This window comes from Chiloscyllium punctatum, chromosome 22, assembly GCF_047496795.1.
Source record: "Chiloscyllium punctatum isolate Juve2018m chromosome 22, sChiPun1.3, whole genome shotgun sequence".
In the NCBI taxonomy this organism is placed as follows: Eukaryota; Metazoa; Chordata; class Chondrichthyes; order Orectolobiformes; family Hemiscylliidae; genus Chiloscyllium; species Chiloscyllium punctatum.
Window position 1 is genome coordinate 13,526,289 of NC_092760.1, and position 12,515 is coordinate 13,538,803.

General features: G+C 37.7%; 1 protein-coding gene across 8 annotated transcripts in view; it reads left to right on the forward strand.

Moving 5' to 3' along the window:
- prdm11 (PR domain containing 11) overlaps positions 1 to 12,515 on the forward strand; it is a 185,331-nt gene that overhangs the window by 73,936 nt on the left and 98,880 nt on the right. The gene's annotated exons all lie outside the window — the stretch shown is intronic.

The following is a 12,515-nucleotide window of genomic DNA, read 5'->3' on the forward strand; positions in this document are numbered from 1 at the left end:
GGTGATTCTTTCAAAGTCCTATGGGTGCTTTTTTGTAAAACCTTAATACAGGCTATGGGTTCAGTCCTAAATGAGATTATTTTCTCTTGTGTTATGATGCTTGATTCATGTATGATGGTATGCAGTAGGGTTGCCCAGGAATAGATAGATCGTGTGTATTAATTGTTCAGAAACAACTAAATTTTTAAGCAGATGTGTGCTATTAAAAAAAATTAGGGATACTGGGCTTAGTTACTGCTAATGTTTGTTTTTGTTTTTTTAATAAGCATTGCCATGTTATTTTACAACATGTGTGGTGTTGAGGCAAGAAAGGCACATTTTTTAATTGAAGGCATCTGCTATGACTGAAGGCGAAAATATCACAGTGCTACTCAATTATTGAAGGCAGTTAAAACTGCTGTAACAAGTGCACTTATGACACCAAATAAAATAGATTCTGGTTTATTGAACATTGATGAATGTTGCAAGACTTGTAATTCAAGTCTACACAACAAACAAGTCTTATAGCATTACCAAGTAGAGGGCATTTACCTTAGAACATGACATACCCTCCTATATCTTGCTTTGTACCATACAGTTACTGAACTTTACAAATTTTTATTGTATCTCTGACACAGCCTCGTGGTTTTACACTGTTAGTTTTGGCTTAGCAGAAAGCTGCTTCATAGTCTTTGCAGAGGTGGCAGGCAAATTAAAGTGTGGAAGAAGTATGCCAAAGTAAAAAGTTGCATTAAAACTTTTGAAGTTACTTTTTACACCTGATATTGGTGCAAATATTAATCAGTTGCACATGATTTGAGCGTTTGATGTATGGCACGATCATTTAAAGGGTTGTTGACCTTGAGATTGTGCATGTAACAAGATTTCCAGTTTCAGAAATTGCAAATGAAGAGGTTAAATCTTCATTTGTGAGCGGCACGGTGGCACAGTGGTTAGCACTGCTACCTCACAGTGCCAGAGACCTGGGTTCAATTCCCGCCTCAGATGACTGTCTGTGTGGAGTTTGCACATTCTCCCTGTGTCTGCGTGGGTTTCCTCCGAGTGCTCCAGTTTCCTCCCACAGTCCAAAAATGTGCAGGTTGCGTGAATTGGCCAGGCTAAATTGCCCATAGTGTTAGGTGAAGGGGTAAATGTAGGGGAATGGGTTTGGATGGGTTGCGCTTCGGTGGGTCAGTGTGGACCTGTTGAGCCGAAGGTCCTGTTTCCACACTGTAAGTAATCTAAAAAAATCTAATCTGTTCCGCAATGAGGACAAAATACAAATCATGTATAATTCATTTATTTGGATGATTATTATCAATTTCAAGGATTATTTTAATCTCAGAACTTCAAAATTAATATAAAATAACAAGGATTAGTATTCTATGTAACAATGAAGTTTACTAAATATATCTTTATTACTTATTACATATAGAATTGGAATAAGTCTCTGAAACCTTATTATTCAGAAATATTATGATAAAGTACAATTGCTGACTAGTTTATTTTAGTTCATTAGTTTCTTTTATTAAAGATTATAGAATGCAGTGATAGGATTGTTTTTCCTCATTTTTCACTTTATCTTTTACAATATATGTTGGATGGCTGATTTGTGGTGCAGAGTGATGCCAACAACCTGGGGTCAATTCCCACACCAGCTGAGGTTACAATGAAGACTCCCCATCTATCTATCTCCCTTCCCTGAGGTGTGCTGACCCTCAGATTAAACTACCACCAGCTGTCTCTAATGAGAGAGCAGCCCCATAGTCTGGTATGATGATGGTGACCTTTTATAAATGATTTGGATGTGGAAAGTGAATGTATAATAGCCAACTTTGCAGAGGCCAAAAAATAGGTGAGAAAGCAAGTGGTTGGTGGTGACTGTCTGCAGAGATAAACAGATTAAGCAAGTTGGAAAAAACTTGGCAGATGGAATATGATGTAGAAAATTGAGGTTATGCATTTTAACAGAAACAATAGAAAAGCTGAATATTATTTAAACAAAGAAAGACTGTAGAAAGTTATATCATTAAATAAGGAATGATATATTGGCATTGGAGGCAGTCCAGACAATGTGCAGTAGGGTGATATCCGGTATGGAGGGACTGTCTTCTGAGGAAAGGCTAAGTGGGTTTGGCCTGTACTCATTGAAGTCTAGAAGAATGAGAGGCAACCTTATTGAAACATACAAAACTCTTCGGGGATTGACGGGATAGATGTGGAAAGATTATTTCCCATTGAGAGAGAGAGAGAGACACTCAGATTTGAGGGCATAATCTCAGAATAAAAGTTTACCCATTTAAGACCGAGATGAGCGGGAATTTATTTTCTTAAAGGGTAAAGAGTCTGTGGAATTCTTTTAGCACAGGTGTGTCAAGGATGGGTTGTTAGTTATATTCAAGGCTTTTTAATCAGTACGAGAATCAAGGCATATGGGAAAAAGGTAGGAATTTAGATGAGGATTAGCCATGATCTCATTAAATGATGGAACAAACTCAGTGGGCGGAATACCCTGCTTTTGTGCCTAAGTTTTATGCTCTAATATCAGCCACTTGTCAGTGGTAAGGTATACATCACATGCAAAGTGGAGTTCTCCTTCAAGTCCATTTGAGAAATATTCCATTAAATTTACACACTCTACCAGTGACATTTACATACTAGTCTTTATGAATGAAATTAATAATATATAACATTTTGGGCATCCTAATGTTGGATCTTTGATAACCAGAATCTCGGTTTCTGGTGATTGCAGGTCTAAATAGAAATCAGAATCTTGGCATTGGTAGCAGTATAGAATAGGACTCCTGTCTGGCTCCTGAATCACACATCATTCGTAATTAAAGAGGGACTTCCAAGTAGAAAAGCTGAAGGGAAATTGATGCCTCAGATCTTTAAACGGACTTTATTTCTACTCCTGATAAGGGCCTAGTGAAGAAGAATCTTTAAATAATTTGGATTCCCTCAGTAGTTGCTAATTGTACAATTATTACAGTTTTGGAATGTCTGTAGAAGTGGGTCAGTGAATAATTCAGGAATTAAATAAGTCTTCTAAATTTCTCAGTGAAATATTCACTATCAATAAAGATGAACTGTGACTGAACCTCGCAATTTAGTATTTTGAACATGAACTCTTATGTGTATATGGTTTACGTGGCACTAGTCACATCCATCAAAGTAACTACAGATGAAAAGTTAAACACACATTCATGTTCATAGTAGGGCAATAATGCAGCATATAACATTAATCATGGTGTCAGGGTAATCACTTCACTTCTGCCCAGATTTTGTCGTCTTGATGATCTTGGCAGCCCCCTCTGACTGTGAAGGAAGCTGTACACAAGATCTTGCAAATTCTGTGGAGCTGATTTCATTTTTCCCAATGTTAATTTGCGTCTGATGCCATCAATAGCAGATCTGTGCTGTCCAGAAATAATTATTTAATCAGGCTTGCTAAGCAGCCACATGTGGAAGAATTATACCTAGGCAAAAAATACCAGAAAGTACCAAGTATCCTTCCCTTTTTAATAATTTATAGACAGTAAAATAAGGATTAAAACATAAACGTGGGATTATGGTAAAAGCTGAAATATAAACAGGGAATAAAATATTTGTTCAAAAAAAGGTGCCTGCAGTTTCGATAGCTGTTTGTTGACGTAAACCTAAGGATTAGTAATATTAATGCTTACCAGCTCCCACAACCTATCATAATCATGGTGGGTTAGAGTCGGAAAAATTAACAGTTCAAATAACATCTCCAAGATGTCCTATATGGATTAGTTGTCTTTGATGAGAGTCTATGAATAAAATGTTTGTTTTTATATGAAAACATTAGGATTAAGGGATTTGAGATGTTTTAAATATATTGAATGTGTTTATGTATTTACTTTAAAAACATCAAAAACATTGGCTTGGTCATAATATATATGAATTTATCTTCAGCCTTGCTGTAAAGTTGCAAGTATTTGTGATTTAATGGTCTGAACTGTCCAAAGCTATCATTCCTAAAATTACACTTAAGGAGTGACATCATATTTGTAAAAATAATTAATTTTCAATGATTGAGAAATTGATGGCAACTAACACTTACCAAGTCTTTAAGAGGTTACATAGATATGAAATGACAATACTTTATTTGCTGTGGCAAGTTTAATTTGTGCCTACCACTCCAATGCAGCATCTCTGTCGTATTCAATTAATTTCAGTTGAGAGAAACAATGAATACCTTTCTCAACAATACTATGCACTAAAAAAATTCTCAAACTTCTGTATCTATTTAATCTCACTTGAATGCTGGAAATGATTAACAATAGAAGAACATGTATATTTGAAAACTGCAAATTAAATCAAATACTATACTATAAAAATGGATTCAGCCTGTATGTGAGTGTGCATTGCAGTTGTTTTGTGTGTTGCAGCTTTTTACTTAAGTTGATTCATTTGTGTATGTAACAAAATATTACATCAATTGTATCTGTAATTTAGGCAATGCAAAAGAAATAAGATGTTGATTTGAAGTACAGAGACAATATTGTGTTTAATTTTTTTAATTTTTTACTTATTTATTAGATTCCTACAGTGTGGATTCTGTAAATTGAATTTTCAATCTATTTTCAGGAGTTGTAGATTGAAGGAAATTCTGTTGTGGTGAAATTAGATCCTCTTTACAGGATCTCTTGCAAAATAATCAGTACTTTTATTAGTATGAAAATAAATATAAACATAGCTTTTCTGAAAAGCGTTCAGTGACTTGCAACATTTGTGAATCATTTTCATTATCATGGCTTTATCATTTATTTTAATTTAGATGCCTATGGTTGCAGTAAGTTTTTGTGACCTTATAGAGGTTTACAAAATTATGAAGGGCATGGATAGGATAAATAGACAAAAGTCTTTTCCCTGAAATCGGGGAGTCCAGAACTATTGGGCATAGGTTTAGGGTGAGAGGGGAAAGATATAAAAGAGACCTAAGGGGCAGCTGCTTCATGCAAAGGGTGGTGCGTGTATGGAATGAGCTGCCAGAGGATGTGGTGGAGGTTGGTACAATTGCAACATTTTAAAGACATTTGGATGGGTATATGAGTAGGAAGGGTTTGGAGGGATATGGGTCGGGTGCTAGCAGGTGGGACTAGATTGGGTTGGGATATCTGGTTGGCGTGGACAGGTTGAACCGAAGGGTCTGTTTCCATGCTGTACATCTCTATGACTCTAATAGTGCAGCGTGCTATTGTATGGACTGAATTTGTTAATCATTTCCAGTTATCATGCTTGCCTCATGTATATCATCAAAATGGTTCACCCTTTTCAGTTTTCTATTATAAATATATTCTCTTTTGTAGTTTGCACGTACTGTAAATTTTATGATTTTAAAATAATACCACAATACACAATGGATATGTATAAAAACGTGATGATAGACTTTCGTGACTTTATAAAACACACTGAACTCAAGTACCAACATTTATGAAGTGTTAAAGCACCTTCAAGAAAGCCTTAGAAAGTTAACTAACGAAAGTTTGAACAAGTGATGTTGTGGAGCGCGTTTGAGACGATGATGTAGTTTTTTTGAGATGAGAAGATATTGTAGGCCTATCAAATTTTGCTATCACTAAAATAAACTTTGTTGTTCCTTGAAGCTGCAGTGAAATATTCCACCAGCATTGTTTGAAGTTTGAATAACAGAGTGCAGTGACAATTACCTAAAAACCACAGTTTTCTTGTGAGGGAATTCACAAACCTAACCATTTGTCATGATAAGTTCTGATAATAACAGAAATAAAACATAATTGGTTCATGACTTTTGAAACTGTGTAATTAAAAAAAAACAGGTGTGCATGGCAGCCACAAGCTCCAAGGCAGCAATGATGGCTGTGAAATGTAGACTTCGATTTGACAATTCCCAGGGACAACTGCATGCCCCCTTTCTAAAGGTATGCAATTTTTTGCCAGTGGATTTGACCCAATCCAATGAGCTGTGAAGCACAATTGATTCCAGCAGAGCTTGCAAAATGGTAGTTCATTTTTGTTTTGTGTGCTTGTATCCATTCCCTTTCAATCCTAATCTGCACTCCCTCCCCAATTTGCACTCTGGGGCCATTCTTTAACATAGAATCACAGCAGAAAAAAAGTTGGTGAAACATTAGTCAACCTTGTCAAGACCTTTCAGAATCAATTCTAAGTTCTGGAGAATGTCGATCCAGTTTATTTAGCCTATGATTGTAGCCTAACCCCCTCATCCCAGGAATCAATTTAGTGATCTTTTGCTGTACAGCCTCTAATGCAGGTTATGGAGGTCAAATTGTACATAATGCTCCAAATTTGGCCTCCCCAAAATCTACCATTGTAGCAAGGCTTTTTTGGAGGTTGCATTTAAACCTCTTTGCAATAAACTGCAATGTGTCATTGCCTTTCTAATTGCTTTTCTGTACCTGTGTGCTGAATTTCTGTGTTCCCAGTATGGGTAAGCCCATTTCTTGCTCCGAACTTCAAAATGTAGGCATTTAGTATCTTAAAATATCAAAGTAGATGAATTTTAATCAGAATGAATAACCTCCTACTTCCCTGAAATATGCTAATGGTTCCATTACTATGGGATGTTTTTGTGTCTGCATCACAACTTGCATTCCCATCCAACTTTTTATAAGATAGATATCTCTTTGTCCAAGTCAGTAATATAGATTGTACATTCATTGTTGAGTCAGATCCAAGCTAAATGGTGAGACAAAAACCAAGACACCTTTTTTATTGTGGCTACAGTTCATTAACTACTCCGTCTCACCCCCTCCTTTCACACTCCAGTCCTACTTATTCCTCCAATCAACGTGTTCTGATATGTTATTACACACTGCTGGGGCAGGTGGGACTTGAACACTAGTTTTCTGATTTAAAGGTATGGACACTACCACTGTACCACAAGAACCCTCAAATTTTTATTTTATATCTACGCTGTCAATTAATTAAACAATTAACCCCATTTAAAGAGATACAAATAACCCTTGAACGAAAACAAATTTAAAAAATGAACAAATGTTTTTTTCACACGTTATAACACAACAGATCAGTAACAAAATTAGTTTTATCATGTTCAAGATAATGCAATCAACCTTGCATATTCTCTCTTCTTTCTTTTCTCAAATAATATATTTAAACACAAAGAAAGCAATTTGTCTTTTTTATGTTCTCAACAGAGCTCTTTTTGAGGAGCTCTGATAATTTATTGGTGAAAGTACTTTTCTGAAAAAAAACAAATTGTAACTTGTGCAAACTCATTTTATTTTGGAAATCTCTTTCTTTTGAATGTTTCCTTTATGCTAGCAAGATCAGTCCTCAGCCTTTTCTCAGTATCATGCTTTGTTGGATGTGCATTGTCCCACAGAATGCTTATCCACATAACATTCTATGTGCAAACGTTTTTCTTAGATTGTCTCTTTGATTGGATTTTCTTTTGATTGTTGGATGAATACATCCTGTATCCATATATTTGTAGGTTCTACTAGTACCATCATTTCAACAACTTTTAATGGCCTTCTTTTATCATCTTTGCGTCCTAGGCTAACAAATAATATTTATTCGTCTTCTGAAGAAGAGACAGTATTGGATATGAAATGTTACGATTTCTCGTTCCAGTGATGCTGCTATACCTGCGGAGTTTCTCCAGTTTTTACTTCAGATTTTTAGCTTCCATAGCATCTTGCTTTTGTGACAGAGTTTATTATTCTTTCCAGCAAAAACATGAAGATGGGCACAAGATGTTGTCAAAAAGAAGTAGCTTCTATCACTCAAGGTTTAAAACTTGGTGTGCATTTTTGTGAATGTAATTTCTTTAATGTTTAGTTTTCTCTCCAGTTCCAAGGCAGTAGCATGTTTTTTTAAGCTAATACTCAGTTCAGCCATGATATCTCGTCTAGCCTTAGTGCAGAACTGGTTTAATTGTCCACTCAAATATCTTAGCTGATCTGTTTCTTCACTGGATGCATGATCATGTTTTTGTGAGGATCTGGCCCAATTTATTCAGATGCAGTTGACACTTTCCAAGTAAGACTGTTGACCCAAAGTTATTACTGACTTATTCTGCATAATGTCTAACCTACATATTTAAAGTAACTGAAACCTGACTTTCAGTCTTCAATTACCTTTCATTTACCTATCACACATCACTCGAATTCAATCGAACCTCCCAATGGAAAATCATCATCATGCATCACAATGGTGCCTGTCACTTTGTCTTTGTGGAGTGTCTGTTTTAAGCTGAATAGAACCTATTTCCAGCAAGATGGACATTACTGGGAAATGCCATGTTCTTGCAATGTAATTCAACTTGTGATATTTGTTTAATTTCCATTACTTCCCTGCTATTACACTTGCTTTCATTTGCATTTTTGCAAGATGAAAAGTTTCAACTTCAATTTGGATTAACTAACGTGTCTTTTATTCACTCATGAGACATGGGCATCACTGCATGGCTGACGTTTAATGTCAATCCTAGTTGCCCTTGAGAAGGTGGTGGTGAACTGCGTTTTTGAACTGCTGAAGTCCATGTGCTGTAGGTCGACCCACAATGCCCTTAGAGAGGGAATTCCAGGATTTTGACCCAGCAACAATGAAGGAAAGCAAGTCAGGATAGTGAGTGGCTTGGGAACCAAGTATCTGCTGCCCTTGTTCTTCTGGTTGGAAGTGGTCATGGATTTCTGCGATGCATCTTATAGATAGTACACACTGCAGGTACTAAGTATTGGTGGTAGAAGGAGTGCATGCTTGTGGATGTGGTACCAATCAAACGGGCTCCTCTGTTCTGGATGGTGTCAAACTTCTTGAGTATTGTTGGAGTTGCATCCAGGCAAGTGGCGAGTATTGCATCACACTCCTGACTTTTGCCTTCTAGATAGTGGACAGATTTTGAAGAGTCAGTAGGTAAGTTACTTGCTGTAGTATTCCTTGTCTTGGACCAGCTGTTGTAGCCCTGCATTGATATAGTGAGTTCACTTGAGTTTCTGGTCAATGGTAACCCCAAGGATGTTGGTAGCTGGAAATTCAGTGATGGTAACATCATTGAATGCCATGGGATGGTAGTTAGATCGCCTGTTATTGGAGAGGGTCATTTTCAGAATGCTGCTTGCTAGTTCTCAGCCCAAGCCTGGATATTGTCCAGATCTTGTTAGAGTTGAACATGGACTGCTTCAATATTTGAGTAGTCATGAATGGTACTGAACCTTATGCAATCGTCAGTAAAACTCCCCATGCCTGACATTATGATGGAGGGTAGGTCATTGATGAAGCAGCTGAAGATGATTGGGCCTAGGTCACTACCCTGAAGTATTCCTGCAGAGATGTCCTGGAGCTGAGATGATTGACCTCCGACACCCATAACCATCTTCTAATTGCCAGATAAGACTCCAACAAGTGGAAAGTTTGCACTCTGATTCCGATTGATTCCAATTTTTCTAAGGTCCTTGAAGCTGCACTCAGTCAAGGACAGTCATTCTCCCCTCATCTCTGGAATTCAACAGTTTTGTCTGTGTTTGAACCAAGACTATAATGAGGTCAGGACCTGAGTGGCCCTGGTGGAACCCAAACTGGAAGTTACTGAGCAGGTTACCGCTGAGCAAATTCTGTCACTATGATTGAGAGTAGACTGATGGAGCGGTAGTTGGTCAAGTTAGATTCATCCGGCTTTTTGCAGACAGGGCATACCTGGGCAATTTTCCACATTGTCGAGTAAATGGTCAATATTGTAACTGTATTGAAGAGCTTGGTGAGGAGCATGGCACGTTCTGGAGCACAATTCTTCAGTATTATTGCCAGAATGTTGTCAGGGCCTCAAGCCTTCAACTGTTGATAATACATGGAGTGAATTGAATTGGCTGAAAACTGGCATCTGTGATGCTGGGGACCTCCTGGAAGAAGCTGAGATGGTTCATCGACTTGGCACTTCTGGCATTACTGTCTTTTGACATTAGAATATTACTTAAGGAGCTAAGATGATCCTCAAGGTCACTCTTTTTCTGCACTATGGTAACCTGCTTTGTGTTCTTGATGATCCAAGTTTGTCTTTGAAATCCAGAACCATTATTCTGGTTTTAGCCTTCTATATCCCTTTAGGAAGCACTTTTTTGACAAATCCATCTATATGATAAGATTAGCTGTACCCTATTGACACCTTAATGTATGCACCCAATTCTTTCCAAATCACCATCTTGTTTTGTTTGGCATCTTTTTATCAACTTATCTTCTAGTTTGTTTGGGGCTACTAAAATGTTTCAATCATAAGGGCTTCAAATTCTCTTGTATTCCCAACGTATTCCAGTGTCCTTATTCTTGTTAAATTACAAACTGTACTCACTTTTCTGTCCTGTTCTGGACTAATGTTATAAGACTTCCCTCTCTCATGATCAGAATTCCTTGCCCAAGTTCACAATCTTTCCTTAGGGCCACCTACACTTTTGGGTCTACTTTCAGGATCCATCTTGTATTTTCTCTAGCTTTCCACATTTTTACCCCATTTTGCCAATCCAAGAAACCAACTCTGTCCCTCATCATTCACATTCAGCCAATGTTTTTATTTGCCAGTAACTTTTAATGTTGTCCTTATGGTGGTGGAAATCCTCCATCTACTGGCTTTAATACTTTGGTGCCAATTTCTATTGTAGTCCTCCAGTGCAAGTAGTTTTGTTCTGTGTCTGACTTTGTCCGTATTCAGTCAGCACTTCCAACAGCCATAATCTGGTTTTCATAATTATCCAGCATAAGAATGCAAAGTGAATGGTGTCCCATCCCTTTTTAATGATGTGTTCATATTTTGTAACTGTGTAAACAGTGCCAGTTAACCTCCCAGGACTGTGCCCTAACAGTTTAGTTCTTGTTTTGTATAATCATTATTTTTTCAACACTACCTATGACCTTACCTGGAGTCTCCACTCTTTGTTCCCTTCTCTTTTGTCATATACTGTATTTACTGTATTAATATGTAAGTTTGATTGACTTGTATGATGCCTTAAGGCTTACTGAATTTTCTCTGAAACCTCAGCCTTAACTAATGATCTTCTTCCTGCATTCAAGGGATTCAAACTCAGAAAAAGTGGAGCTAATACAGGTACACAATTCTTAATCTGAAAATTCGAAATCCGAAATGTTTTTCATGGAGTGTGGACCTTCATTTTGACTTGCAAACAGGTGACCCAACTCCGCATCCACTCAAACCACGTCACTCAGCTGTGACGTGACAGCGTGGCCCAGCACTGGCAGGCATCAATTGTGTTTCAGCACTCATACTATTCTCACATGTATCTGCTGTTAGGTAATTTTTAAAAATTTCATTGTGAAAATGTCATTTATTTGGAAATCTGAAAAATTCTGAATGCCAAAAAGCAACTGGCCCCAAGGACTTTGGATAAAGGATTGTGTACTGGTAATAGTCCCTTTCCAAATTACTGAATGAATTTTGAGAGGTTTTGTAGCTCAGGTTGAGGTTCTGGATGTAGGTTTGCTCGCTGAGCTGGAAGGTTCGTTTCTAGACGTTTTGTCACCATACTAGGTAACATCATCAGTGGGCCTCCAGGTGAAGCACTGCTGCTGATATCTGCTTTCTATTTATATATTTAGGTTTCTTTGTGTTGGTGATGTCATTTCCTGTTATTTTTCTCAGAGGGTGGTAGATGGGGTCTAACTCGATGTGCTTGTTGATAGAGTTCTGATTCGAATGCCATGGGGCCAGGAACACTCATGCATGTCTCTGTTTGGCTTGTCCTAGGATAGATGTGTTGTCCCAGTCGAAGTGGTATTCTTCCTTATCTGTATGTAAGGATATAGTGAGAGAGGGTCATGTCGTTTTGAGGCTAGTTTTCTGCCTGTTTGTCCAATGTAGTGTTTGGTGCAGTCCTTGTATGGTATTTTATAAATGATATTAGTTTTACTTGTTGTCTGTATAGGGTATTTCAAGTTCATTAGCTGCTGCTTTAGTGTGTTGGTGGGTTTGTAGGCCACCATGATGCCAAGAGCTCTGAGTAGTCTGGTAGACATTTCCGAGATGTCTTTGATGTAGGGGAGAGTGGTTCGGGTTTCAGGGTGCATTTTGTCTGCTTGTTTGGGTTTGTCGCTGAGAAATCAGTGGACTGTGTTCATTGGGTACCCATTCTTTTTGAATACACGGTATAGGTGATTTTCCTCTGCTCTGCATAGTTCCTCTGTGCTGCAGTGTGTTGACTCATTGAAATAATGTCCTGATGCAGCTTATTTTGTGGATGTTGGGATGATTGCTTCTGTAACTCAATATTTGGTCCGTATGTGTTTTCCTGTAGATGCTGGTTTGATGTTCCCCATTGGCTGTTTGCTCTACTGTGACATCTAGGAATGACAGTTTGTTCTTTTTCTCCTCTTTGGTGAATTTTATGCTGGTAAGGGTATTATTGATGGTTTCCTCTAATTTGTTTTGTTTAGTGATGACAAAAGTGTCATCCATGTAGCGGACCCAAAGTTTGGGTTGGATGGTTGGCAGAGCTGTTTGTTCGAGTCTCTGCATTACTGCCTCTGCTAAGAACCCTGAT